This window comes from Panthera leo, chromosome F3 (genome assembly GCF_018350215.1).
Source record: "Panthera leo isolate Ple1 chromosome F3, P.leo_Ple1_pat1.1, whole genome shotgun sequence".
Classification (NCBI taxonomy): domain Eukaryota; kingdom Metazoa; phylum Chordata; class Mammalia; order Carnivora; family Felidae; genus Panthera; species Panthera leo.
The window spans coordinates 20,724,939-20,752,466 of NC_056696.1; the positions used below are offsets into that span (position 1 = coordinate 20,724,939).

A 27,528-nucleotide genomic window follows, 5' to 3' on the forward strand; every position below is an offset into this window, starting at 1 on the left:
TTCATTTATAGCGATTCCAGGACCTTCATAGCTGCTCCACAGTGACTTCCCTGCAGAAACAATGCACCGTGACCAGACATCTCACCTGTTCCTGCATGTTGGCCACTGGTCACTCCTAGGCAGCATCAGGTTCTGTCACTCCTTGAGATTCATCCTGAGCGAAAGATTGGCTACTTAAGTAAAAATGCTGTGGATTAGAGCAATAGTTCCTTATAAAATAGTCACGGTAAACATCAAAATATCTTACAGGGTTGACTGCAAAGCACCACCAGAAGTGTTCTAAGTGACACCATTAGAACTGGTTTGACTCGACTCCTTACCTCTGGGTGTGCACAGGGCCAGCTGCGGCTCTTTGGGCACCAGAATGATCCTTTTGGGTGGCACACAGGTTGCCGTCTTCAGATACACTCTCCGGGTATTCCTCACCACCCCCCGTGGGACACCCCTAATGCTGCGCTCTGGAACTTCTAGTCGGCTCTGGTGTCCAGGGTGACCCCCTTCACCAGTCTCTGGAAGGGCAACATGGGGATCAGAGAACTGTGGTTTGTGGTACCTCAGTCTCCCACAGCACTTGGGTTCCAGCCTGTACAGATGCGGCCACGGATGTAGGCAGAGGACACAGAAGTTGCTCCGGGACTAGAAGTACAAAGGCCAGGCTGGGCACAGGGCATGTTAGGTGACAATTTACCACTGCTGTGTTAAATGAACCATGTTCTTTGACTGCAAAGTGTCTGAATCTGCCACAGCCTCGAATTCCCTAGCTCCATAGTAACCAAGTTAGGGAAAAGCCTATATAGTACCCAAGTTAAGGGAAAAGCCACCACCAAGAAATCCCCGGAAGAATCTACTATGGCATAGACCTCTTCATAGCCACCAGCCAGGAGACAATGTGTTATGCCTCCTTTTCTTGGTCTCTTTTTCTTTGCCTGTTGCACATCTACCCCACTCTGGGTTCTGTGAAGCTCAAACTTGTGTTTGCATTGGATGGACCTTGAAAGCACTGGATGGACCTTGAGGGCATTTGCTAAGTGAAGTAAGTCAGACAGACAAAGACAAATACAGTATGATCTCATTTGTATGCGGAATCTAAAGCAAAACCAGAAACAAAAAGTCGAGCCCCTAGACACAGAGAACGAATTGGTGGTTGCCAAAGGCAGAGGTGAAATGGGTGAAGATGGTCCAAAGGCACAAGCTTCCAGGTAGAAGATAAATAAGTCATGGGGATGTAATGTGATGATAGTTAATAACACTATATAGTATATTTGAAAGTTGTAACTATGTGGGGTGATGGATGCTAACTAGATTTACTATGGTGATCATTTTCCAATATATACAAATATCAGATCATTATGCTTTATACCTGATGCTAGTATAGTGTTATCTGTCAATTATATCTCAATTTTAAAGACTTTTATTTGCCTCGGGATCACCTGGGGTGCTTTTTAAAATTTTTTTTTATGTTTATTTATTTTTGAGAGAGAGACAGAGCATGAATGGGGGAGGGTCAGAGAGAGAGGGAGACACAGAATCTGAACCAGGCTCCAGGCTCCGAGCTGTCAGCACAGAGCCCGACGCGGGGCTCAAACTCACAAACCGTGAGATCATGACCTGAGCCGAAGTCGGACGCTTAACCGACTGAGCCACCCAGGCGCCCCTGGGGTGCTTTTTTAAAATTTTTTTACTTTTATTTAAAAAAAATTTTTTTTTGCATTTATTTATTTTTGAGAGACAGAGAGACAGAGCACAAGTGGGGAGGGGCAGAGAGAGAAGGAGAAAGAACCCGAAGCAGGCTCCAGGCTCCAAGCTGTCAGCACAGAGCCCGATGCAGGGCTCAAACTCACAAACCGCAAGATCATGACCTGAGCCAAAGTTGGACGCTCAACCAACTGAGCCACCAGGAGCCCCTGGGGTGCTTTTTTAAAATTCAGATTCTTGGGGTCACCCCTGCCTCAACCGTTTAGGTTGAGTGCATCCAGGGTAGGAGCGGGAACAACAGGCTCCACACATGAATCTGATGACCATGGATGGGTTTTCTTTAAAAGACCCTGAGTAGTAACTTTTGTCCTTTTCTCTTTCCACTTTTTTTTTTCATTTTGTTAATGTTTATTTATTTTTGAGAGAGACAGAGCATGAGTTGGGGAGTGGGAGAGAGAGGGGGAGACACAGAATCCCAAGCAGGCGGCAGGCTCTGAGCTGTCAGCACAGAGCCCAACATTGGGCTTGAACTCACGAACCATAATCGTGACCTGGACCGAAGTCGGACACCCAATCGACTAGGACCCAGGTACCCCATCTTTCCACTTTAAATAGTCTCCCTTTCCCCTTGCTTTAATTACTGTCAAGTTTTTGTCATTATCTGTAGAGCTAATGACTTCCAAGTCTATACATCTATAGCCCTCATCTTCCTCTCGAATGCTAGGTTTAAAATTCCATCAGCCAGCACGTATTTCTCCCTCGATGCACTGTAGATACTTCCAAAACCCTTCCAAAATATAATTGTGACCAGTTATTTCTTCCCGAGACATTTGAAATTGAAGGCCACTCTCTGAGGACCATTTAGGTAACAAAAGGCTAGCGTCAGCTAAGATGTGGAATCCACTCAGGGTAAAGAAAAATTTAAGTGTTCACATTTCTTATAAAGTTAAAAACAAATGTTTCCAACGGCTGAATAACCTCTAACAGCAAGACGCGAACGCAGTTTGTTCCCACAATCTGTGAATTCAGGACTTGTGTCTTCTCTTCTGCTGAAGCCAGGAACAGATATTCCAGTATTTCATCATCATTTAGTGAATTTTTGCCTCGGTTCCCCAAGACAAAGCTAGCTGTGTGCGGGTGGGCTTTGACAACTGTGGGTACCTGCTATCTGTTGATCTGGTTCTCTATTGCTTTTCACATGACAGTGGTGAAAATTCTGAATTATTATATCCTGACTATGCATTCAAATCCTCAGAAACCTGCTCAGTTTATGTCAAGAGTTAGAGTTCATTGTAAGGCTACATACAGTGCAGCATGAGGAAAACAGGGACAGTGCCGCCGAGGGGAACTTCAGAACACAGCGACAGTTCTGGTCATAATGGCTCTCACATGCTGACAGCTGACATGGGCCAGACAGCGCTGAGCGCTGCCTGTCCCCACTTATTTAGTCTTCCCAATAGTTTATAAGAAGCACCATCCTAGGGGCACCAGGGTGGCTCAGTCCGTTGAGCATCTGACTTCGGCTCAGGTCATGATCTCGAGGTTTGTGAGTTCGAGCCCCACATGGGGATCTCTGCTGTCGGCACAGAACCCACTTCAGATCCTCTGTCCCAATCTCTCTCTGCCCCTCCCCTGCTCATGCTCTCTCTCTCTCTCTCTCTCTCTGAAAAATAAATATTAAAAAAAAAAAAAGTGCTGTCCTTGTCCCTGCCTTACATGTGGGAAACAGAGGTACAGAGCAGTAAAGGAGCGCTTTCAGCCTCCCTGGCTCAGAGTCCATGTTCTTCCCTGAGGCGCGAGGCACAGTTGTGCCTGGAGACAGACCCTGTGGAGCTTCTCTGTGGCGGTTGCTCAGTGACTCCGTGGTTGGCGTCTCCTTCTCTTGCTGCTCTTGCTGCTGCCAGCTGACTCCGTGTCCCCTCCCTCAGGATTTTCATTCATCCTCTCGGCATGTGTACTCCGGGAGCAGTTCCACTGGTGGTGGTGGGCAGGGTATATTTGCCAAGTGCCGGGACAGCATTGTTAGCCCTTGGTGGGGTGTGTGAAAGCTGTGGCGTCCTTGGAGCGGATAGAAATGCAGAGACGTCACCACGGTATGACAAAGCAGCAGAGAAAACGGCAAGCCAGGGGACAGAAAAGTAGTGAAATCAAATACTTTCCTATAGCCCTGAGTTCGGAAGGCACGAGGGCCGTTCCCTGGGGGCTCCAGGAACCAACTGGGGAGAAACTTGAAGGGGCTGAAAATATTGTGGGCAGGAGAGAGTGGGAGAACCAGAGATATGTTGCTTTTTTAAATGTTTATGTATTTTTGAGACAGAGAGAGACGGAGCATGAGCAGGGGAGGGGCAGAGAGAGAGGGAGACACAGAATCCGAAACAGGCTCCAGGCTCTGAGCGGTCAGCACAGAGCCCGATGTGGGGCTCGAACTCACAGACCGCGAGATCATGACCTGAGCCGAAGTCGGACTCCCAACCGACTGAGCCACCCAGGTGCCCCGAGATATGTTTTTTTTTTGTTTGTTTGTTTGTTTGTTTTTTACTTTATATATACGGGGCAACTTTAGAAACAGCCATTTATTATTTGGATTAAATGTATGATTTGTTCTGTGATACAGAAAAAATATGGAACGCTTCACGAATTTGCGTGTCATCCTTGCGCAGGGGCCATGCTAATCTCTGTATCGTTCCAATTTTACTATATGTGCTGCCGAAGCGAGCACGAGATATGTTGCTTTTGACTATTATCTTATTCTCTTTTTCCTCTCCAGGCTGGTATAGGCTGGGGAAACATGGATTATGTGTTTGCAGCTCTTGCAAAATACAGCCTGATAGCCTGTTCCTTTCCTAATGTCGATGTTCACAGTGTGTTGATTTGATTTAAGCAAATTGCCCTTTCCTTTTCACATCAAGACCAAGGCTCAAAATGGCACCACCTCCTCCGCAAAGCACTCTCCTCTCACCCTGCAGATCCACCGCGACCCTACTGTGTGTCAGGCACTGTCCTAGGTGCTGAGGACATGGCAATTAATGAAAGGCACAAGACCCTGCCGGGTTAAAACATACCCCGCAAGTGCCAAGGGGCGTTGGGGAGCATCTAGTCCACTCCGCACCCACTCTGACCACCCCTCAGCCGGCCTCTGCTTCCCATTTCCAACAATGCCCGTTCTACCAGCGATGAGCTCTATCGCTCAGAAAGCTCTTACCTACTGGCGTAACAATCTGTTTTCCGGCTACATGTATCTATTGGCCTGACTTTCATTCTCCGGAGCTAGGCAAAATAAATTCCCTTTTATTGGATAGCCCTTCAAATCCGGGTCTACAAACTCTCATTGTCACACTTGCTCTCTTCTCATCTCTCTGCCATCCTCCCCTTTTCTCACCAAGCGGGGGCAGACCCCCTTCCCTGGCTGTCCCCCTACCTTGCCTTACGGTCTCTCCGCCTCAGAGCCCGCCACATTTGGACTTCTTCAACTCATGCTTTATTTGTTCTTCGTGCTTAGGCCTTCCTTCTTTTCCCACGGCCTATCCTTAGCACCCGACTCTAAGTCTATACTGTTTCAAACTCTGCATTTGTTTACTGTGCTAGTTTATTGCCATCCTGGGCAAATTGGGATTGGACAGACGGTGGTGAGTAGTGGTAGCAAGGTGGGGGCAAGTCAGCCCTTTCTTTTGGGTTTTGTTCTGTCTTTGGCTGGGTCTACTATCTCTTTACATTTAAATTATTACCATGCAGGATTATTGAAGAAACTAGGTCAGGGAGTTCATATACGGTTATTATTTTGATCACTAAAATAACATTGAATAAAACATGTCTACCAACAAGCCTCTATACGGACGAGAAAGAAGCAGATTGTGTAAATGAATGAATGGATGGGATGTTTTCTTGCATAATTCTTAGTTTGTTTTTTCTTGTTGTTGTTGTTGGTTTTTTTTTAGTGTTTTAGTTTTTTCCTACTCATGCCAGATAGGTAAGTAACATGGATGGTTTTTCAAATCAAAATAACTAAGTTTCGGTCATTACAATTGCTAGTTTACTTACATTAAATAAATATATAATCCCACCACACTGCACAGCATAATTAGCAAGTATTTATGCTGTTCAATCCATGACCCAGTTTCCTGAAGACATCTGTTTTCTAAAAGGATCTTTCTCAAAATTCAGATGAAAAGACGCTACTCAAGTAGGATTGCCAGATAAAATACGGGGCACTCAGCTAAATTCGAATTTCAGATTCTATTTTTTAGTATAGGTCCGTCTCAGATATCACATAGGGTAGTCTTATACTAAAATGTTGTTAATTGTTTATTTGAAATTGAAATTTATTTTAGCATGTTGTATTTTTCTTTCTCCCTTTTCTCTTTTTTTCCTCCTAAGTCTGACAACCCTACACCTGAGACATAAACCTTAGACGTTCATCCCAATGCCCATCTTCCACCAGTAACCTCCCTCTTCCCCATCCTCTTTCCCATTTTATTTTTCTTTCTTCCCTTTTAGATAAAGCACTCAGATTTCAGTTCTCCCAGGTATAATGGCCTCATTTCGATTCCACGTTGTTGTATTTTTCCCGTTTGACAATATGTAACAGGTGTGTAGCCTTGTTGATTTCTACTGTGGGATAAAAAAAAATACACATAGGATAAACTGTTGGAGAAATTGGCTTAAGCAGCTTCTCAGCTGATGACTAATAGTTTAACAGTTGCAAACAGGTGAAACCAGTCTCACTGTTCAAATGTTGCAAACTCCGGGGTCAATCTGGGTGGAGATCTGTGGCAGTAAAACATAATTCCTTGTCAACAGAAATGTGTTTGCTGAATGTTATCAGCAGGCATCTAAAGGCCTTGTGTATTTAACACGTTTTTTCTTTTCACCTGAGAACTGGATTCATTTCCTTTTTTTAAAATAACTCTAGACTCTATTTCCCTTCCACCCCATAAGCTCTTGAGACCATCAAGATGGTTGTCAGAGAACACTGCATGGATTGACTTCTCTGAGGGCTCCGGGCCATCCCATACCTCAAAAGCCTTTGTCTTTACTCCGCGGGGAAGTTCAGAGCTGGGAAGTGTGGCATAACCACCACCTCTCAGCTAGCACGGAGGAGTCATTCGTGCTGTTGTCCTGCCCGTGGGGCTGATTCATTCGTTGTTGTGTATGGGTCTGAGCAGACAAATGTGTCAAATTACAAATAAAGGGGAAAAGACATTTCATTCTATTTTTTAATTGAAGTACAGTTAACAGAATGTTACATTACTTACATTACATTACTTCTTGAGTCGACAGTTCTGTGTATTACTCAATGCTCACCATTATAAGCATAGTCCCTATCTTTCACCGTACAACACATTTTCATCTTTCAAAGTTATTACAATATTATTGATTATATTCCCAGGATTGCTGACTGTGTTGTACTTTTCATCATCATGACTTATTTTATAACTGGAAGTTTGTCTCTATCTCTTATTCCCCTCTATCTATTCTGCCCTTCCTCCTGCCCACCTCCTCTCTAGCAACTACCAGTTCGTTCCCTGTATTTAAGAGTCTGGTTTTTGTTTTTGTTCATTTGTTTAGTTTTGTTAGATTCCACACATAAGTATTTCTACACATACAGTATTTGTCTTTCTCTGACTTGCTTCACTCAGCATAATACCCTCTAGCTCCATCCATGTTGTCCCAAATGGCAAGATCTCATTCTTTTTTATGGCAGAGTAATATTCCATTCTACAAACATGACACATCTTTATCCATTCATCTATCGATGGGCTTCGGCTGCTTCCATAGCTTGGCTACTGTAAATAATGTTGCAGCAAATGTAAGGGTGCACATATCTTTTCAAATTACTGTTTTTGTTTTCTTTGTGTAAATGCCCAGTAGGAAAATTACTGGATTGTATGGTGTTTCTGTTTTTAATTTTTTCAGGAACCTCCACACCGTTTTCCACAGTGGTTGCACCCATTTACATTCCCATGAACAGTGCACCAGCGTTCTCTTTTTTTCCACATCTTTGCTAACACTTGTTATTTCTTGTCCTTTTGCTACTAGGCATTCTGACTAATGTGACATGATCTCTCATTGTGATTTTGATTTGCATTTCCCTGATGATGAGTGATGTTGAGCATCTTCTCATGTATCTGTTGGCCATCTGGATGTCTTCTTGGAAAAATGTCCATTCCGGTCCTCTGTCCATTCTTTAATTGTTTTTTTTGTTTGTTTGTTTGTTTTTTTGGTGTTGAGTTGTGTAAGTTCTTTATGAATTTTGGATATTAACCCCTTATTGAATAATCATTTGCAAATATCTTCTCCCATTCAGTAGATTGCCTGTCATTTTGTTGATGGTTTCCCTAGCTGTGCAAAAGCATTTTTTATTTTGGTGTAGTCCTAATAGCTTGCTTTTGCCTTTGTCTCCCTTGCCTGAGGAAACATATCCATAAATACGTTGCCAAAGGTGATGTCCAAGGGTTTCCTGCCTATGCTTTCTTTAAGGAGTTTTATGATTTCAGGTCTCACATGCACGTCTTTAATCCATTTTGAGTTTATTTTGTGTGTGGTGCAAGAAAGTGGTCTGGCTTCACCAGTTTCACTGTTTCGTGAGTGGCTGAAAGACATTTTTCTTGTTGAGAGTAGCCTGCGTCAGTTTCTGTGGCCTGAGACTTTAAATTGTTAAATAATTATTGTCAACACGTTAGACAATGAAAGCTGATTCAATGTACAATTATGTGCTTTACCTCTCTGGAAATGGTAAACTATGCAGGAAGCTGTTAGCTATATTTAACAAAATACTACTCCGAACAGTTTATGAGACTCAAATTAAACATGGATTCTTGGAGATATTAAAATTAAATGATTCAGTAGAGTAAATATATTTTTTTAAGGTTATTTATTTATTTTGACAGAGATAGCGAGCAAGGGAAGGGCAGAGAGAGGGAGAGACAGAATCCCAAGCAGGCTCAGCACAGAGCCTGACGCAGGGCTCACACTCACAAACCCTGAGATCATGATCTGAGCCGAGGGCAAGAGTCAGACACTCAGGGGCACCCGGGTGGCTCAGTCGGCTAAGTGTTCAACTCTTGGTTTCGGCTCAGGTCATGATTTCTCAGTTTCGTGAGTTTGAGCCCCATGTTGGGCTCTGCACTGGCAGTGTGGAGATTCTCTCTCTCCCTCTCTCTCTGACCCTCCTCACTTGCACTGCCTCTGTCTCTCTCAAAATAAATAAATCAACCTAAAAAAAAAGAAAAAGGTCATTCAACTGAGTGAGCCACTCAGGCGCCCCCCGTAGAGCAAATATTAAGATATCCGTGAACTCAAAGAACAAACTTGAGATCTCATGAAACTTAGGTTTCAAGCTTTCAACTATATTAAAATGTCCCAGAGATCTTCCTAAATACAGACTGTTCTTGGGTCACAGTCACAGATATTGTGCTTCACCACGTTGTGTAGCACAGTTGTTAAGAGCATGGGTTCAAGGGGTGCCTGGGTGGCTCAGTTGGTTAAGTGTCCAGCTTCGGCCCAGGTCATGATCTCACACTTCGTGAGTTCGAGCCTGCTTCATATTCTGTGTCTCCCTCTCTCTGCCCCTCCCCTGCTCATGTGCTCTCGCTCTCTCTCTCTCTCAAAAATGAATGAACTCTTTTAAAAAATTAAAATACCTTTAAAAAAAAAAAGAGCATGGATTCAGGATCCAGACTAATCTGCAATTTTATTTACCTATGAAACTCTCTCATTCCTCAGTTTCCCCATCTGTAAAATGGGAACAATATTGCCTATTGCATGGAGTTGCTGAGAGGATTAAGAGTTGCTATGGGTAAAGCACTTAGTAGACAACCTGTAGATGTTAGCAATATTTTAAAACACCAGGCGGCTGCCATCCTGCCGTTCCTCAACCCACGCTTTCCTGAACGCTGCAGTGTGGACTGAGGCTAGCTACTGACTCAGTTTGGGCTGTGCATAAATTAGTTAGCCTGTCTGTGCATCAGTTCACTGCCAGTAAAATAAGTCTGAGAATTCTCAACTAACTCACAGATTCAGTCCTTGAGAAAGGAAGCAGCTACGTTTTCCCCCCTGGCCTGGCAGTATTCACTCTGCTCTGTAAGTTTGGAACAGTAAGAAAAATACGTGGTAAACAAGGGCTGTGCCAAGACTGAAGGCATGAGCAAAACACTGTGGACCTTTACCCTCACTCTCGTGGAGAGACACGAGCAGTCACAAGAAGTTGCAATCTTGATGATCGCAACGAGTCCGGCACACGGGACACTATTAGCATAACACAGAGTACCATGGATGTGTTTGGATACATGGAGAATCTCAGTGGCCACGAGTTCAGTCTCCTTTCTGGAACCTTCTTCCTGACCTCCAATTGGTGGTGGGGCCCAGGGCTCTGGCCTTTTCTAATCTACCCTCTCTTCTCAGGTGATCTTGCCTAGGCCCTTGGCTTTTTGTAGCTCTAGCCTGACCTCTTGTTGGGTTTCAGACTTTTATATACCCAACTACCTACTCAACGTCTACACGTGTATGCCTAAAATGATCTTAAACTTCACATGTCTAAAAATGAACTCTCATTTCCAAACCCGTCAGCTCCCCTACCCACACAAATCTGTATTCACTTCCTCCCCCAAGCTTTCCCAAGTATCAGACTTAGCACTAAGAGGTCACCCTTGATTGTTGTCGCCCTCAAAACCCTACAGTTTCTCACTCTGCCTTCTCTCAATCCTTATTTCCTTCTGCACTCTGCTTCACGTGAGCCTTCCTATTGTTCTAGAACATTCCTGGCTCCAAAATCTCACTTCCTTTTCTCTGTACCAGGAGCACTCTGCTCTTGGTTTGGCTCATGGCTGATTTCTCCTCATAATTCAAGTTTCTGCTCAAATAGCAAACGTCTCCTCTTCAAAGAGGTCTTCCCTGATTACAGTAAGGAAAACAGCCTCCACTCACATAGCCATGCTCCAGCCCTTACCCAGCCTTTTCTCTCTCCCTCACAGCACCTGTCCCAGTCTGAAGCTATGTTACTTATTTATTTATTTGCTTACTGTCTGTCTCCCACACTAGAATAAAAAACTCCAAGACAGCAAAGACTTGTCTTATTCACCGTGGTGCCCTGAGTTCTAGAATGGTGATAATTCAATAGTGGGTTCTTAGTATATATTTATTGCAAAAATAAGTGAATGAATGATGAATGAATATCAATGGCTAGCAATAACAGGGTTTTGGGAACCAGAAGCATAATGAGTATTAGAACACTGGAAAAACAGATTCTGTTTGGGTTTTGAAGGGCTAGAAGAATTTATATAGGTGAAAAAAGAAGAAAGGGGTCAGCAGGCGGGGAATTAGCCCAAACGAAGTCCAGACTTGGCCACAGTACTCATGGGAAAATACAGAGAAACTGACCTAAGAGAGGCAGAGAGCAAATGACAGATGCAAATGGAGGCTGAGGCTGCATGGGTAGGAGAGGGTGAGACCAGGGCAAATGTTGGATGTGTTGCATAGAGAGGTTATTTGGTGGTGACACGACTTCTTCCAAGGGGCTGGCAAGTTGTCAGTGATGAATGTGGCCTCATGTAGTGCTTGAGAAGGGGAATAAAGGAGAGGTTTGTCACCAGTAAGACACTCAGACAAAGCCTTGGGAAAAAATAAAGGCTTCTACAACGAGCTTTCCCCCATAGCCTATGTAAAAATCCCAGGAAGAAGACCCTTTGCCCTTGGGATGTGTCCCAGAAACTAAGAGGTCATGGCAGAATCTGAGAATCTGTCCCACCAGGAAGACCTCACATACTCAGTGGTCAGGGAGTCATTTATTATTGCTATAAAATCCAGGAAGTATTGGATCTTGTGTGAAGGCAGGGGGATGAGAGGGTTTCTGAAAACACATTGGAGATACTGTTGGGAAAATGTCAGGTTTTTAATAACTGAAAAAATGACCACAGCAGAATTTCCAGTGAATCCCTTCCCACTTTCACTGTAACTGCCTTAAGAACAGTGTCTGTTGTGATTTAAATTAATGCTTTGCAGCCTGGCCCTAAAGATGCACACACTGACCTTTTGAGAAATCATATTTATTCCAGATGTTGCTTCTTGTAACAGCGGTGGAGAGTTGATTTCCTGTGACAAAAAGTTGGAAACGACCTAGATAAGTACAGCAAAACCCAAAGGACCCAGTCATTTTTCTAATAGGATCAGGCGACTAATTAGATGGTAACACCTGTTACAGTTCCCCACCTTCCACCTCCCCTAAAGATGAGAAAGGCACATTCTGTAGCTCCAAAGCAACACTTTGAAGGATGCTTCAGCACTCACTTTATCTGCGAGCCTATAACTGGGGCATTTACTGCACTTGAAAAAAAAAATCCCTCGGGGCGCCTGGGTGGCTCAGTCGGTTGGGCGTCCAACTTCAGCTCAGGTCACAATCTTGCGGTCCGTGAGTTCAGGCCCCGCGTCGGGCTCTGGGCTGATGGCTCAGAGCCTGGAGCCTGTTTCAGATTCTGTGTCTCCCTCTCTCTGCCCCTCCCCCGTTCATGCTCTTTCTCTCTCTGTCTCAAAAATAAATAAACTTAAAAAAAAAATCCCTCCACTGTGCCTCTACTGTGTCATACACCACAGCATCACCATGGGTGGGAGGGACAATGAGCCTGTGCCACCTCTTTCTGGTTCAGCCTCAGTGTCCCCTGTGGTTTCTGAGGCACTATGAGGGTGAATTACATCCAGCGAGTGTTACATCACTGGGTAACCTCCATACACACCTCCTCTCTGGTGTGTGCCTCACCTATCAGAGCTCGGTGAATCCTCACATGTGAAGGTGGGACTATCATCCCGGGTTACCTATTTAAAGAGTTGAACCTCAGAGAAAATTCCCCTTCATAGTGTGCTTACTTCAGGTAAGCAATATATTGACTTGGAGCTCCCATTACTGAGCTCCAAACTTTTGCATTAAGAATAGCTCTACCTAGGGGCGCCTGGGTGGCTCAGTCGGTTAGGCGTCCAACTTCGGCTCAGGTCACGATCTCGCGATCCGTGAGTTCGAGCCCCGCTCTGGGCTGATGGCTTGGAGCCTGGAGCCTGCTTCTGATTCTGTGTCTCCCTCTCTCTCTGCCCCTCCCCTGCTCATGCTGTGTCTCTCTCTGTCTCAAAAATAAATAAACGTTTAAAAAAAAAAAAAAAAAAAAAAAGAATAGCTCTACCTAGAGGGCGCTTGGGGGCTCAATCACTTAAGCATCCAACTTCGGCTCAGGTCATGATCTCGCAGGTCGTGAGCTCGAGCCCAATGACGGGCTCTGTGTTGACAGCTCAGAGCCTGGAGCCTACTTCGGATTCTGTGTCTCCCTCTCTCTCTGCCCCTACCCCACTCACACTCTCTGTCTCTGTCTCTCTCTCAAAAATAAATAAAACAGTTATTTTTTTAACTTGTTTTATTTTTTATTTTTTAAAATCTACATCCAAATTAGTTAGCATATAGTGCAACAGTGATTTCAGGAATAGATTCATTAGTGCTCCTTACCCATTAGGCCCATCCCCCTTCCCACAACCCCTCCAGTAACCCTCAGTTTGTTCTCCATATTTATGAGTCTCTTCTGTTTTGTCCCCCTCCCTGTTTTTATATTACTTTTGTTTCCCTTCCCTTATGTTCATCTGTTTTGTCTCTTAAAGTCCTCATAGGAGTGAAGTCATATGATTTTTGTCCTTCTCTGACTAATTTCACTTTGCATAATACCCTCTAGTTCTATCCACGTAGTTGCAAATGGCAAGATTTCATTCTTTTTGATTGCCAAGTAATGCTCCATTGTGTGTGTGTGTGTGTGTGTGTGTGTGTGTGTGTGTGTATATATATATATATATATATATATATATATATATATATATATCACATCTTCTTTCTCCGTTCATCTATTGATGGAAATTTGGGCTCTTTCCATACTTTGGCTATTGTTGATAGTGCTGCTATAAACATGGGGGTGCATGTGTCCCTTCGAAACAGCACACCTGTATCCCTTGGATAAATGCCTAGTAGTGCAATTGCTGGGTCGTAGGGTAGTTCTATTTTTCGTTTTTTGAGGAACCTTTTCCAGACTGGCTGCACCAGCTTGCATTCCCAAAAAATAAATAAAACATTTAAAAAATTAAAAAAAAAAGAATAGCTCTACCTAGTCACAAAGAGGTGTAAGCCTTTGAAACAAAATTGCCAAATGATTTAGAAATGGCTAGCTCTCACTTATGTCAAGCAAAACATGAACATACACAGGAACAAAGAAAAAAAATTCCTTTCCTCCTCCAGACAGGGGCCACATCTTCTTTGCTACTCTGTCCTCAGTGGCCAGAATAGGAAGAAAATCAAGATAGTTCTATGGGGGACAATGTATACAGTGACTTTATGTCCTTGTATTGTAGAGTCTGGACTGGAAGTTCCCTCAAAAGTCACTCTGAGCCAGGCCCCCTGCTTCCAAGCAAGTTCACATCCAGAGTAAGCAGCAACAGATCTGGGCTATCTCCCTAAGGCCTAAATAGCAATACACATGGACAGTAAGAAGAACAAAAAGGGTTTGAAATAAAATAAACATGATCCACATTGCCTTCCTGCCTTTTCTAGTCTTTTCTTTTCCTTTTTGTTAAAAAACAGGGATCTGTTGGTGGGAGAATTTCTGGATGTTCCCATGAGCAGATGGCAATGTTCTCTTCTTCTAATGTTGTAGGAACCAGACAGAGAAGGGGCGACAGAAAAGGGAATGAACGAATCAGAATTAGACAAAGCACATCTGGCCAATGGGTTACCCTCTATTTCTAATGACTTTTGAAAACTTCAGTATCTGCAAGAATTTTTTAACGTTATCACTGATCTATCATTACAGTCCAAGGACAGACGAGTAAGAGACTTCATCCTCATCCATTCTTTCAACAAATGTGTGGTCAGTGCTGAGTGTATCAGGCTATGGGCTAGTCGATGGTTTCATAGAGATGAATGAGACCGTCCTTGCTGTCATCTAGCTCATAATCAAGACAGCCAAGCAGCAATGACCAGGTGGCTTGAGCAGTGCCGGGATGTTGGCATGCCCAGGATGATAGGGAAGACTTGAAGGGCAGTCAGAGAGGGTCATGAGACCAGGTACCACCAGAGCTGTGTCCAGAAAGAGGGGTGGGATGTAGACACACGTGAAGAAACAAAGCAACTTGAGGCAAGAGTAAAAGTCAGGAGTGAAAGACTCTAGCTCTGATGGCTGGGCATTAATTTGAAAGCACTGGGGAACCATCGATGTGTTTTCAACCAGGGACGAAAATATCATATTGGCATTTGGGGAAGATAATTTAGGCAGCAGTGTGATACACAGACTTGCGGAAGAATCAGAAAACAAGACTGGAGACAGGGAGACTAGTTAGGAAGGTATGGAAAGAAGTCAGGTAAGAAATTACTTAGGGTCTAACCAAGGAGCTCTGGTGAGGGTGGACAGGAGGAGACTGACTGGTCAACTGAATGTGAAGAAGTGGTGGAGAAGGAGAGACTGTAAAGAACTTCTGGGCTTCAAACTTGACTTAAGAGATAGATGTCAGATGTCATTAACCAATAGACAATGTAGGGAAAGATGGTGGGGGGGGGCAGATGATATGGGCAATTTTGGATATGTTGAGTTTGAGATGTCTAACTGGCAGTTGGACAGCCCTGTTCTGAGCTCAGGAACAAGTTCAAGGTTAGAGATATGAATCAGCACATGGGTTATCACCAAAGCTGTAGGTTTCAGTTTAACTGGATCGGTGGCTTGCAGATGGTTTTCCTATAATCCACAGCAGAAATACATTTCCTTTCATTGTCCTGTGCACATGTACATACACATAAAAATTCACTGGACAATATTTACCATTACTAAGAGTGATGAACTCTAATAATTGTCCTTTTTATTCCTTTTTTTTAAAATGCACATCAGGGGCGCCTGGGTGGCTCAGTCAGTTAATTGTCCGACTTCAGCTCGGGTCATGATCTCACGGTCTGTGAGTTCGAGCCCCACGTCGGGCTCTGTGCTGCCAGCTCAGAGCCTAGAGCCTGTTTCAGATTCTGTGTCTCCCTCTCTCTCTGCCCCTCCCCTGCTCATGCTTTGTCTCTCTCTGTCTCAAAGATAAATAAAAACATTAAAAAATAAAATAAAATAAAATAAAATAAAATAAAATAAAATAAATAAAATGCACATCAGATGCATCCTAATGGGTCACAAACTTTAGTTTTGCATTGTTCTGAACTGTACACTTCTTGTGGCAGGGACCACGTGTTAAGCAATTTAGATTCCCCATAACATCCATTATAGTGCCTTTTGCATAATGAACTTTGGTGGAAAAGAGAGAGAGAAGGAGGGACAGAAAGAGGGAGGGAGGGAGATTTTCTGATAATCAATATTCTCCAGCACTGCAATGACATCTTATCCCCTCCAAGTCTCTGAAACTTCTATGCATAGTTTCTATTTTTTGACAAATCAAGCATGAATCATAATACCTGGGGTGAGATTGGATGGTTTGCTTTTTCTTCCCCACTGTACCCCCAGTACCAGCTCCCTAAACCACACAGAGTATTCCAGGCACAGTCTTTTATTTATTTTTTTTAAGATTAGAAAAAAACTTCTTTTAATATTTATTTTTGAGAGAGACAGACAGAGATAGAGCACAAGCGGGAGAGGGGCAGAGAGAGAAGGAGACACACAATCTGAATCAGGTTCCAGGCTCCGCAATGTCAGCACAGAGCGTGACGCGGGGCTCGAACCCACGAACCGCAAGATCGTGACCGGGGCCAAAGTCCGATGTTTAACCCACTGAGCCACCCGGGCGCCTGGACAGGCCTACCCAAGCAGCGAGCTTCCACGTCACAGCTGAAGCTCTTTCTACGAAAAGATTGCCGAGCTCTGCACCACGTGACACCGAGCACAGCGGCCTGGACCGGAGGAAGATGGAGCAGCGGCAGCAGCCAAACCGCACAGAGAAGAGGAGGAAGTCGAGGCCACGAGGGAACAGAAGCTCTGAGCAAGCTGAAGACCAGGAAGACAGGACAGGATGGAGAAATCAGTTGGTAGGCTCAGGAGCCGTTGAAGAAGCAGAGAGTAGTTGGGAACCTGTAACAGCAGAGCAGTGGGAAAGGGCGCAGTGGCCAACTTGTGCTCAGAGGGACGAGATACCCGGTTGAGGTGTGGTGAATCCTGCGGCAGCTTCCGCTGCCCTGCTTGCATTTCAGGCTCTGCGAGGGCCAGCTTTTCATGATTCCTCTTTCTCCTCGAAGCCTCGTTGTCATAAATGGGTTTTCTCTCTTTCTTACTCTCCCATGGGTTTTTAAAACTCTTATGTTGGGGAAAAGTCGCAAGAGCGGCAGGGAGGACTCCCATAGTCTTTACCCAGAATCACCCATTTGAAACATGTTGCCACATTTCCTTTGTCTCTAGTTTTTTGGGAAGCAATTGAGAATAGGATGCATATATCATATCCCTTTGCCTCTTAATACTTCCGTGTGCATTGCCTTAGAACAAGGATGTTTCCCTACATCATCACATTACAAGTATCAAATTCAGGAAGTTTTACATTGATGTAATACTTTAATACAATCCAAAGCCCATGAATGTCTCTATGCCAATGTTCTTAGCAGTGTATTCGCAACAGTCAAGAGGTAGAAACAACCCAAATGTCCGTGAATAGGTGAATGGACAAACAAAATATGGTACACGCATACAACGGAATGTTATTCAACCTTAGGAAGGAATGAAATTCGGATTTATATTATAACACGGATGAACCCTGAGGACATGTTAAACAAAATAAGCTGGTCACAGAAGGACAAATAAGTCTGTGATTCCACGCATATGAGTTAGGTAAAGTAGTCAGAACCACAGAGAAAGTAGAATGGTGGTTACCAGAGGCTGGGGGGAGGGGGAAATGAGCTATTGTTTAATGGAGACAGAATTTCTGTTGGAAAAGATGAAAACACTCTGGAAATGGATAGTGATGATGGTTGCACAGCATTGTGAATGTACTTTTTTTTTCTTTTTTTTTTTTTAGATGTTAAAGGATTCAACATTTTATTTTATTTTTTTAATATATGAAATGTATTGTCAAATTGGTTTCCATACAACACCCAGTGCTCATCCCAAAAGGTGCCCTCCTCAATGCCCATCACCTACCCTCCCCTCCCTCCCACCCCCCATCAACCCTCAGTTTGTTCTCAGTTTTTAAGGGTCTCTTATGTTTTGGCTCCCTCCTTTTCTAACATTTTTTTTCCTTCCCCTCCCCCATGGGTTTTTGTTAAGTTTCTCAGGATCCACGTAAGAGTGAAACCATATGTATCTGTCTTTCTCTCTATGGCTTATTTCACTTAGCATCACACTCTCCAGTTCCATCCACGTTGCTACAAAGGGCCAGATTTCATTCTTTCTCATTGCCACGTAGTACTCCATTGTGTATATAAACCACAATTTCTTTATCCATGTGAATGTACTTAATGTCATTAAACTGTCCGCCTACAAATGGTTAAAATGGTAAATTTTATGTTATGTGTATTTTACTACATTTTTTTAAGACCCTGTTCAAATTCTATGAATTGTCCCAATAATGTCTTTTATATCATTTCCCCCTCCAGCCCTGGATCCAGTCCAGGATCATGCATTTCATGTATTGCATTCAATTATTATGTCTCCTCATGAGGGTGACCATTCACTCCCGCTCGCCTGACTTTCTGGTCTTAGCGCTGAAACTCCCCCATCCCAGGAAATCACTCAGTCCTGCAAACAGGGATGGTCAGGAACCCCAATCCTTAGTCTCCTTTGATCTGCATCAGTTCCTCAGCCTTTCTTCATCTTTCTTAACATTGTCATTTTTATTTTATTTGTTTATTCATTCATTCATTCATTCATTGAGGGGAGGTGTAAGTGAGCAAAGGGCAGACAGAGAAACATTTTAGAGGAAAGATCAGATGGCATCTTTGCACTTGACAAAAGCAAGCATTTCAGGATCCCATTTCCATTGTCATCACAGAGCACGATAAACCGCTTTCTCACTCCCTCCCTCCTTGGCCACTTCAGGATTTTTAGGAGGAAGAATTTTCAAAATGCAAATATTTCCAGATAACTTCTTCTTTAAAAAAAAAAAAATCATCGCATTACTAGGGAAGAAAGTATGCCTTTCTGTCTGAATTCTGCGCCTTGGCACTGATTCTCAAAGCGAAGACTGTTTTGTTGGGAAAAGTACACTATTAATGGGTAGCAGAAACCTTTGCCCTTTTTTGTTGACAGCCCTGACTGCCATCAGAGTTTTGTGTATATTTAGTGAATGATCAGTTCAAATTCTTTATTAATTGCCCAATCAGGTAACCAACGAACTCTCCAAAATCACTAGCAATCATGGGAGGCAGAGCTTTTGGGGAAGAGGTAGATGAGCAAAGTTCTCTGAGCTATTTGAAGGACACAAAAGCCTTCAGATGCTCAGAGCACTGTGACCTTGAATCTAACCACAGCGTTTATCATGGTCTAAACATGCCACACAGTCTCTTTATTTATTATGTTTTCTGTCTCTCTGTGCTAGAATGAAGAAATCCCCATAAAGCCAAGGATCTTTTGTTGTTGTTGTTCACTGATGGGGGTGCCTGCCCCCACCGTGTGCAATTAAGTTAAGATTTGTTGAATGGATGAAACTGCTCCTAAATATAATTAATGTAATTAATGCCCCTGACCTGTACACCTAAACTGGCTAAAACAGTAAGTGTTATGGTACGTATATTTTGCCACTCAAAGAAAAGTAAAAAGGGGCGCCTGGGTGGCTCAGTCGGTTGAGTGTCCGACTCTTGGTTTCGCCTCATTTCATGATCACAGGTTCATGGATCACGCTCCGTGTCTGGCTCTGTGCTAAGCGTGGATGCTTAAGATTCTCTCTCTCTCTCTCTCTCTCCCTCTCTCTCTCTCTCTCTCTCTCTCTCCCTCTTTCCTGCTCTCTCTCTCTCAAAAAATAAAGTTAAAAAAAAAAAGTCATCTGACATGGGTAATGCTGGATTGCTGCTGTATTTGAAATAATTTCAGTAGATCCGCTCCACTTAGGGAATCAGACCAGACCAGGTCCTCATCCCGGAACCAACAGAGGATCAGTTTCAAAGCCCCTTGACTCAAGTTTGAAGTTTTTCATTTTTTCTGAGGGGCTGGGGAGTACGAGAAATAGCAGCCCCTTTTAGTTTATAACCTTTCCTGCCATGCATTCTCCGGCCCTATACACCCTCACTCTCCTTCCCACCAGCGATTGTTTTCCACAATTCTCACAAGGAAAGTCAGGAAAAAATACTAAGTTGCATTTTTCTGCCAGTGTTCCCGTCACCCCTCTTCAGCTGAGTACCTAGACGCTGTGGCGAGAGGGAAGTTAAGAAACCGCCCCTTTGGATAGCGTTGCATTCTTTTCTGTTCTCGGATCCTCCTCCCAGAGGAGGGAAGAGTCCATTTTTGCCCACGATGTAATCTAACAAGCACAGGATCAAGAATTACAGCTCAGGGACATTCTGCGAAGTAGAATGAACGGGGGACGAGAGAGCTACATTAATCATCTGCACTGGGGAATTCTCTGCACTAGTGTTCACAAAACGCTTTCTGCTCTGCAGATAAATGTCTGGGCTCTAAAACAGAATGCACAAACGGCTCCTGGTAAAATCTACTATGGATCAAAGCTATTTTTTTCTTTGCCCTTCCAACTAGCTAGTTTGCTCTTTAAATATTTGAACCCTTTTGTACAAGTTGTGACCATGACACAAATTTAAATACGTGATGCTCTTTACCGATAGAGTCTGACTTGGAAAAGCCTCCACCCCAACCCTGACTCTTCTCTGATGTTTGGAAGGAAAAGAAAGATTTCAGAGGAATGTTAATACAAGTCTTCAAAAATATAATGCTATGAATATATTGGGTGCTCAATTAAAAACACTATTCCATTGAATTTAACACCTAAATGATTGAACTAAGGAAATTGAGGAAATAGTAACAAACGAGATTTTGTAAAAGACAGTTATGATGTCTGCCATTATTCACAATCTTCTGTCTCCCGTGCAAATGTAGCTTCAAATGAAGATGCCACTAACAGATATTGGACACCTACTTTGTACTATTTTAAGCGTTTTTACACATTTTATCTCATTTAAATTACAGTCATATTTACGTCTACCTACATGGATTAGAAAATCACAGGGACCCCTGGGTGGCTCAGTTGGTTAAGCGTCTGACTCTTGGTTTCGGCTCAGGTTGTGGGCTCACAGTTTTGTGAGTTCGAGCCCCATATCGGGCTCTGGGCTGACAGCACAGAGCCTGCTTGAGATTCTCTCTCTTTCTCTGTCTCTCTCTGCCCCTCCCCTGCTCATGTTGTCTCTGTCTCTTTCAAAAATAAATAAACTTAAAAATTAAAAAAAAAGAAAATCACTAAAAAAAAGAAAAGGAAAAAAGAAAATCACTAAGTCTTCTTAGGCAAATGATTTGATTCTCAGCTAAGTAATTTACCCTCTCCACTCTCTTTTTCTCTTCTTTTTTGAAGTACAGGTATAAAAAGCCATTCTTACCGTATTGTAATACTACTGATTCTAAGACTCAGACACATTTTTCTGTATTCTAACAAATAGAAAAAAGTGTGCTCTATTGAAAGACTATACAACTCATTATATCAAACTCTAAGCCAATATTTTAATAACTATATTTTATTATAACTATACATTTTAGTTAGAATGTCACTACTGTATTTAGTTTAATTATATGTTTTGATTCTGAGTTGCAATACAAATGCTGGGTTTGAGCTAAAACTGTTATGGAAGTGGGCAGAAAGTTTGCAAAAGGAAGTCAGGATGAAACCTACCGATGAGATCAGGCTCTTAGAAGAATGGAATATTCAACTCACCTCCTCATTCCTAACAAGCTGAAGGCAACTTTTCCAATTTTCGTTCTTGGTGAAAAGTGTCAATGAGCACAATGGCTTTATGTAAATGATTCCAGAACATACCCTTGATCAAAGTTAACAGTGTTTCATTGAGAATTTTCATTCCAGGCAAAACAATTTTGCAAAGAACATTTAGAATAAAGGTAACATTAGGATGCCTAGGTGGCTCAGTCAGTTAAGTGTCCAACTCTTGGTTTCAGCTTGGGTCATGATCTCATGGTTTGTGAGTTCAAGCCCCGCTTCGGGCTCCACACTGTCAGTGCAGAGCCTGCTTGGGATTCCCTGTTTCTCCCTCTCTCTCTGCCCCTCCCACTCACATTCTCTCTAAAAATAAATAAACTTTAAATCTATTTTAAAAATTAGGGTAACATTTTACAAAGTATCGTACTAAATAACACACATAGGTCATTGCTATATGGCTGATTCAGTAATACAACCCCACGCAAAACTGTGCATATACTCCCTTATGTGTTACGGGACTATTATATTGTTGCAGTTCCCAATGCCGTGATCACAATAAATAGCGGTTGATAGAAGTTATTGACCCGTGCCTCTGAAGGTATAGATGAATAGGTCAATTTTAGGAGAAGATGGATGATCCTGTGTATATGGGCTGTAAGAAATATACATTTATCAGAGAATGTGGGACTGGAGCGTGACGGTATGAATTTCATGAATTCATTCTAACATGTATTAATTAAATGATCTTACAGAAGTTCATTTTCTTTTGTAAAACAGGGCTAAAAAATATTACTTGCCTTCTAGCAGTCTTATGGTATTTTGAGAATAAATGATAAGGAAATACATTTTCTTTTTTTTTAATGTTTCTTTTTGAGAGAGAGAGAGAGAGAGAGAGTAGGGGAGGGGCAGAGAGAGAGGGAGACACAGAATCTGAAGCAGGCTCCAGGCTCTGAGCCATCAGCACAGAACCCAACACAGGACTCGAACTCACAAGCTGTGAGATCATGACCTGAGCCGAAGTCAGACACTTAAGCAGCTGAGCCACCCAGGTGCCCCAGAAAACATATTTTCTAAAGCTAAAATACCATAGGTATATTAGGTATAATAATTAATGCTTTTAGCAAGATTCCAATTTTAGTTTCCATTTACAATTTTTTAATTTAAAAATCAGTTTCCAAATACTCATTTTAAAAATGAGAGGGACGCCTGGGTGGCTCAGTCGGTTGAGTGTCTGACTTCGGCTCAGGTCATGATCTCGTGGCTTGTGGGTTCGAGCCCCACGTCAGGCTTTGTGCTGACAGCTCAGAGCCTGGAGCCTGCTTCATATTCTGGTTCTCCCTCTCTTTCTCTCTCTCTGCCCTCTCCCACTCATTCTGTCTCTCTCTGTCTCTCAAAAATAAATAAAATAAACATTAAAAAAATTTTTTTTTTAATGAGAAAGGGGGCGCCTGGGTGGCTCAGTCTGTTAAGCCTCTGACTTCGGCTCAGGTCATGATCTCACAGCTCATGAGTTCGAGCCCCATGTCGGGCTCTGCGCTGACAGCTCAGAGCCTGGATCCTGCTTCGAATTCTGTGTCTCCCTCTCTCTCTGCCCCTAACTCACTTGCATTCTGTCTCTGTCTATCTCTAAAGTAAATAAACATTTTTTTAAAAAAATGAGAAAAACAGATTATAAGGGAAAAAAGGAAAATCATCCATAGTCCTACTGTCCTTCTTCACCCTTAAGTCTTTGCTTAAATATCACAGTCTCAGTGAGGCTTTTCAGGACAGTGGGTTTAAAATTGCTGCAAATTGTTGTACCTCCACCTTGACACACAAACACAGGGCACTCAGTGTGTAGCATTTCTACTAGTAGGAGTAGGTGTAGATCTACTATTTAATTTACTTATTTGTGTATCGTCTGTATCCCTCCAGAGGAATTTGAGTTCCATGAGGACAAGTTTCCCTTTTCCTCATTTTTGTATTCCTCGTCCCTGTCCACTGTCAGCATAAATATTTGTTGAATGAATCAACGAATCTAAGCACAAGTCCTGGTAACATTTAGATGTGTTTCTTCTCCTGCGTTAAAATTTTTAATGCAGTGAGTTTTGTTATTTTTAACATAAAAAAAAAAAGTAACATTTATTTAATGCCAGACACTGTGTTAAGGGTTTTACACACTTTTTTCATTTGATCTAGCAACAACACTCGGGGATATTATCCCTGGTTTACAGATAAGAAAATCAAAGTCTCAAAGTGTTAAGCAATGTGCCCAACATCTGGCTTCTAGGAAACTGAGTCTGACTTCAAATCAAAGCGTGACTCTAAAATTTTTTTTTTTTTAACGTTTATTTATTTTTGAGACAGAGAGAGACAGAGCATGAACGGGGAGGGGTAGAGAGAGAGGGAGACACAGAATTGGAAGCAGGCTCCAGGCTCTGAGCCATCAGCCCAGAGCCCGACGTGGGGCTCGAACTCACGGACCGCGAGATCATGACCTGAGCTGAAGTCGGCCACTTAACCGACTGAGCCACCCAGGCGCCCCAAAGCGTGACTCTAAAGTTTGTTGTAATTTCACTGCATCAGTGTGTTTTCTGGTTGTACTCTTGCTATATATTTACTCATATGCATCTTTCTCCATTTAACTTTGTATCCAAAGTATTTCCTCATGTTGACACATTTCACTTCCTACTTTATTTTTTTTATTTTTTTTTTTTTTTATTTTTTTTTTTTGAGTTTCGTTTTGTTGTTTAATTTTTAACTTACAGCACCTCCTGTGAATTTTTGCCTCTGGAGAGAAAATCGTATTCAGAGGTGATCTGTGACTTACCAGAAACAGCATCATCGATGGATGGGGAAAGACAGCGCAGGACTTCTCGTAGATGTCATGAGTTTTCTCAAGTAACAGTGTTTTCCTTTGGAAATGAAGTTAAGTGCCAGCTCTGAGTTTTCTCCCTCCTCTCCTGTGCTCACTTCCTACTTTAATGGCTAAAGCTAACTATATAAGACAGGATCATACTAGAGGGAGCAGCAGTATGTATTGGCTGAAGATCATAAATATCTATCATGTAAGTGTTTAGTTACGAACTTTCCTAAAAAAAAAATCATATTTAAGCTAACCTCTGCACTTTTGTCCGGAAGCCCCTCCCCACTCCTGTCTACCTACTCAAATATGTGTATTTGGGATTCTCAGACTCCGTCTAGCTGCTCAAGAGTGTTGTTGTTTAGTGGGGATTATTTATGAGAGAACACTGGATCGGCTCACAGATCTGAAGCTAAACAGTTAAGCCTTGGAAAGGATGTGTCAGCTGGACCTTGGCCATCAGGGCTCTCTTGCCTTCTCCGGCCTTTGAATCCCTGCCTGTTTGCATCATCCTCTCAAGCCAGCTTCCACAGCGGGAGAATAGCTGCCTTGGGTGCAAATCCTGCAGCTTTCTGACCAGTGGAAAGAGGAGTTCGAGTTTTAAAAATATGGGTAAAAAGACGCTGATTGACCTGGCTGGGACCTTGTGCCTATCCAGGGACGATCAGTGTGTGCAGAGGAATGGACAACAGTGATGGACTCAGTTTGGGCCCATGTGCTTTTCCTCTGAAGCACTTCACGATCAACAGCCCCACAGGGTTGTAAACAGCAGTCCCCCAGAAATGTCTGTTCTGGACAGACAAAACACGGAATGCACCTCTATGGGATCGGATCAAACCCTGCTTTTTTCCTTAACCACCTCGGGCCACATTCATTCATTATGAAAAAAGATTCATGGGGCAACTATCATGTGGTAGGCACTGCTAGGATCTGGAGATAGCCATCCATTCTTTCAGTCAGCCATCAAATGTTTATTCAGAGGCTCCTCTGCCTCTGCAGTGTGCTAAGTTGCTGGGAACACAACAGTGGGGAAGACAGGTCTCTGCCCTCTACCAGCTTATATCCCGTGGGCACAACCGTCAATAAACAGATAAAGGAAACAGTCGTAAGCTGTGAGAAGAAAGGATCACGATGTCATAAGAGGATAATGAGGGTAGGCATGGGGAAGGGGGTGGGCTTAAGATGATGAAGGCTGGCCCCTCGGAAGAACCGATAGTAGAAAAAAATCACCCGACCCCCCCCCCCCCCCCCCCCCCCCCCCGTGTCCTCCTGAGGACTAAATTGAATTGCTAAATTGCTAAATTGAAAGGGAAATTAGGAAAATGAATATCTAGCTTAGTGTAAAGATAAAGGAATTTTTTTGTGGAAATTAAGACCTGCTGGCTGGAGAAGGTCATACTCCCATGTGAGTTTTGGAAAAAACACATCATTTAGCAGTCATTAAGAAAAAATGTGTGACCATAGGAACTGCAAAGTTCACAAGGCTTCAATACACATTTCAAAACAAGCCTAAGAAATAACAATCAAATGTGTCATTGCTATACAACTCATTCAAAAACAAAGCCACAACAAAAGGGGAAAAAATAAGGCTGTTTTGCAGCCCATAAACCTAAGCACCAAAGAACTTAGAGTTTGGCTCCTCTGAAAATCGGATAGGCATGTTTACTTCTTTGTAATGATCTTTTCCTCTGAATAGATTTGTTTGTTTCTGAGAGTAACAAATACAGAAAGAAAATTAAAATTTTTATTTCAAGATTGCTCTGTACACATGCGTGATATTTAACCACATGGTGTCATGAACATGCTCTTTGTACACACACACACACACACACACACACACACACACACACACGTATACATGCTCATATATGTAAAGCCAGGGCTGTGTAGACAGGGGATACGATTACTCAGGTACAACTAGTCCCAATTACTTATTAGCTGTGTGATTTTGAGCAAGTTACTTAACCTTTCCAGATCTCATTTTTTTCATTTGTGAAATGGAGATAATACTAACAACTTTGTAGGGTCGTTCTGAAATCTTCATAAATGAGTTGTGTATTGAGTGCTGAGCGGTATGTGGAATAGAGTAGGTGTTCAATAAATGGTATTTATTATTTTTTTAGAGTCAATATATTACTAGACTGGGACAAGACCCAATCTCATCTTGACTACTCTTGTATTCTATGAAAGAGCAAATTTAGTATATTTCATTTGTTTGCTAATGATTCTGATCACACTAGAAATATTAAATGACACTCCTATTTCGTTACTATATGAGGAACAGACACATCTGTGAAATACTTTGAGAAGGTTAAACAGTGTCTTTCTGTTCTTTCGACAATAGACCAGAACAGACAAGAGATACATTTAATTATTCGTGTGTAAATGGAAGAACTAACTAATATTCAGTCAAACCAGCCCTTTTAGAGGTCAGAGGGACCTTGGCCATCTCAGTGAATGCTGTTGCCTCCCCTGTATGTTCTGCTCACTTCCACATTTGTGGTCTGGGTCAAGGTGCTCTTTGACTGGACTGACCTTCACCTCCACTCAAGTAAATTCCATTTTTCTCCTTACCTCATTACTCATTCCATCTGCCATCACTGCACTAGTTTTAAGGGAAGCAGGGAGGGTGGGAGGGGTGGGTGGGTACACAGTTCTTTTGTTACATTAACAAACATTTCCAGGGCACCTGGGTGGCTCAGTTGGTTAAGCATCCGATTCTTGATTTCAGCTCAGGTCACAGTTTCAGGGGATCACGGAGCCTGCTTGAGATACTCTTTCCCTCTCTCTCTGCCCCTCCCCCACTCACTCTCTCTCTTGAGTGCTCTCCCTCTCTCAGAATAAATAAATAAACTTAAAAAACAAGCAACATTTCCTTTTGAATGCCTTAAATCCTTATCACTCTTTTATAAGTACCTCCCCAAATCTCCTTTGAATCACTCTACCTCAAACACAGAGCACTTGTTACTTACGGTTAACTAGCCCATGTCCTACCTAATTCAGAGGTCCTGTTTGAAGAGATGAGCAGCTAGAGTCTCCTGACTGACAGGTGTGAGATGGCTCTTTCCCATGGTCGCCTTCCTTGGACAAAGTCCAGTTTCCCAATGAACCCTCTTACCAGGTTCCCAGGGAAAAACCCACCA

General features: G+C 42.8%; 1 long non-coding RNA gene and 2 other non-coding genes across 3 annotated transcripts; 1 reads left to right on the top strand and 2 right to left on the bottom strand.

The window, feature by feature from the left end:
• Positions 1–27,528, bottom strand: LOC122212002. The gene is made up of 3 exons (XR_006198943.1): positions 27,380–27,528; positions 11,719–11,781; positions 1–154 (listed from the first exon to the last, which is right to left on the bottom strand). It is a non-coding gene; the product is annotated as an uncharacterized LOC122212002 (long non-coding RNA).
• On the bottom strand, positions 4,311–4,414 carry LOC122212542. The gene has a single exon (XR_006199211.1). It is a non-coding gene; the product is annotated as a U6 spliceosomal RNA (small nuclear RNA).
• On the top strand, positions 22,748–22,832 carry TRNAR-UCG. Its single transcript has one exon. It is a non-coding gene; the product is annotated as a tRNA-Arg (tRNA).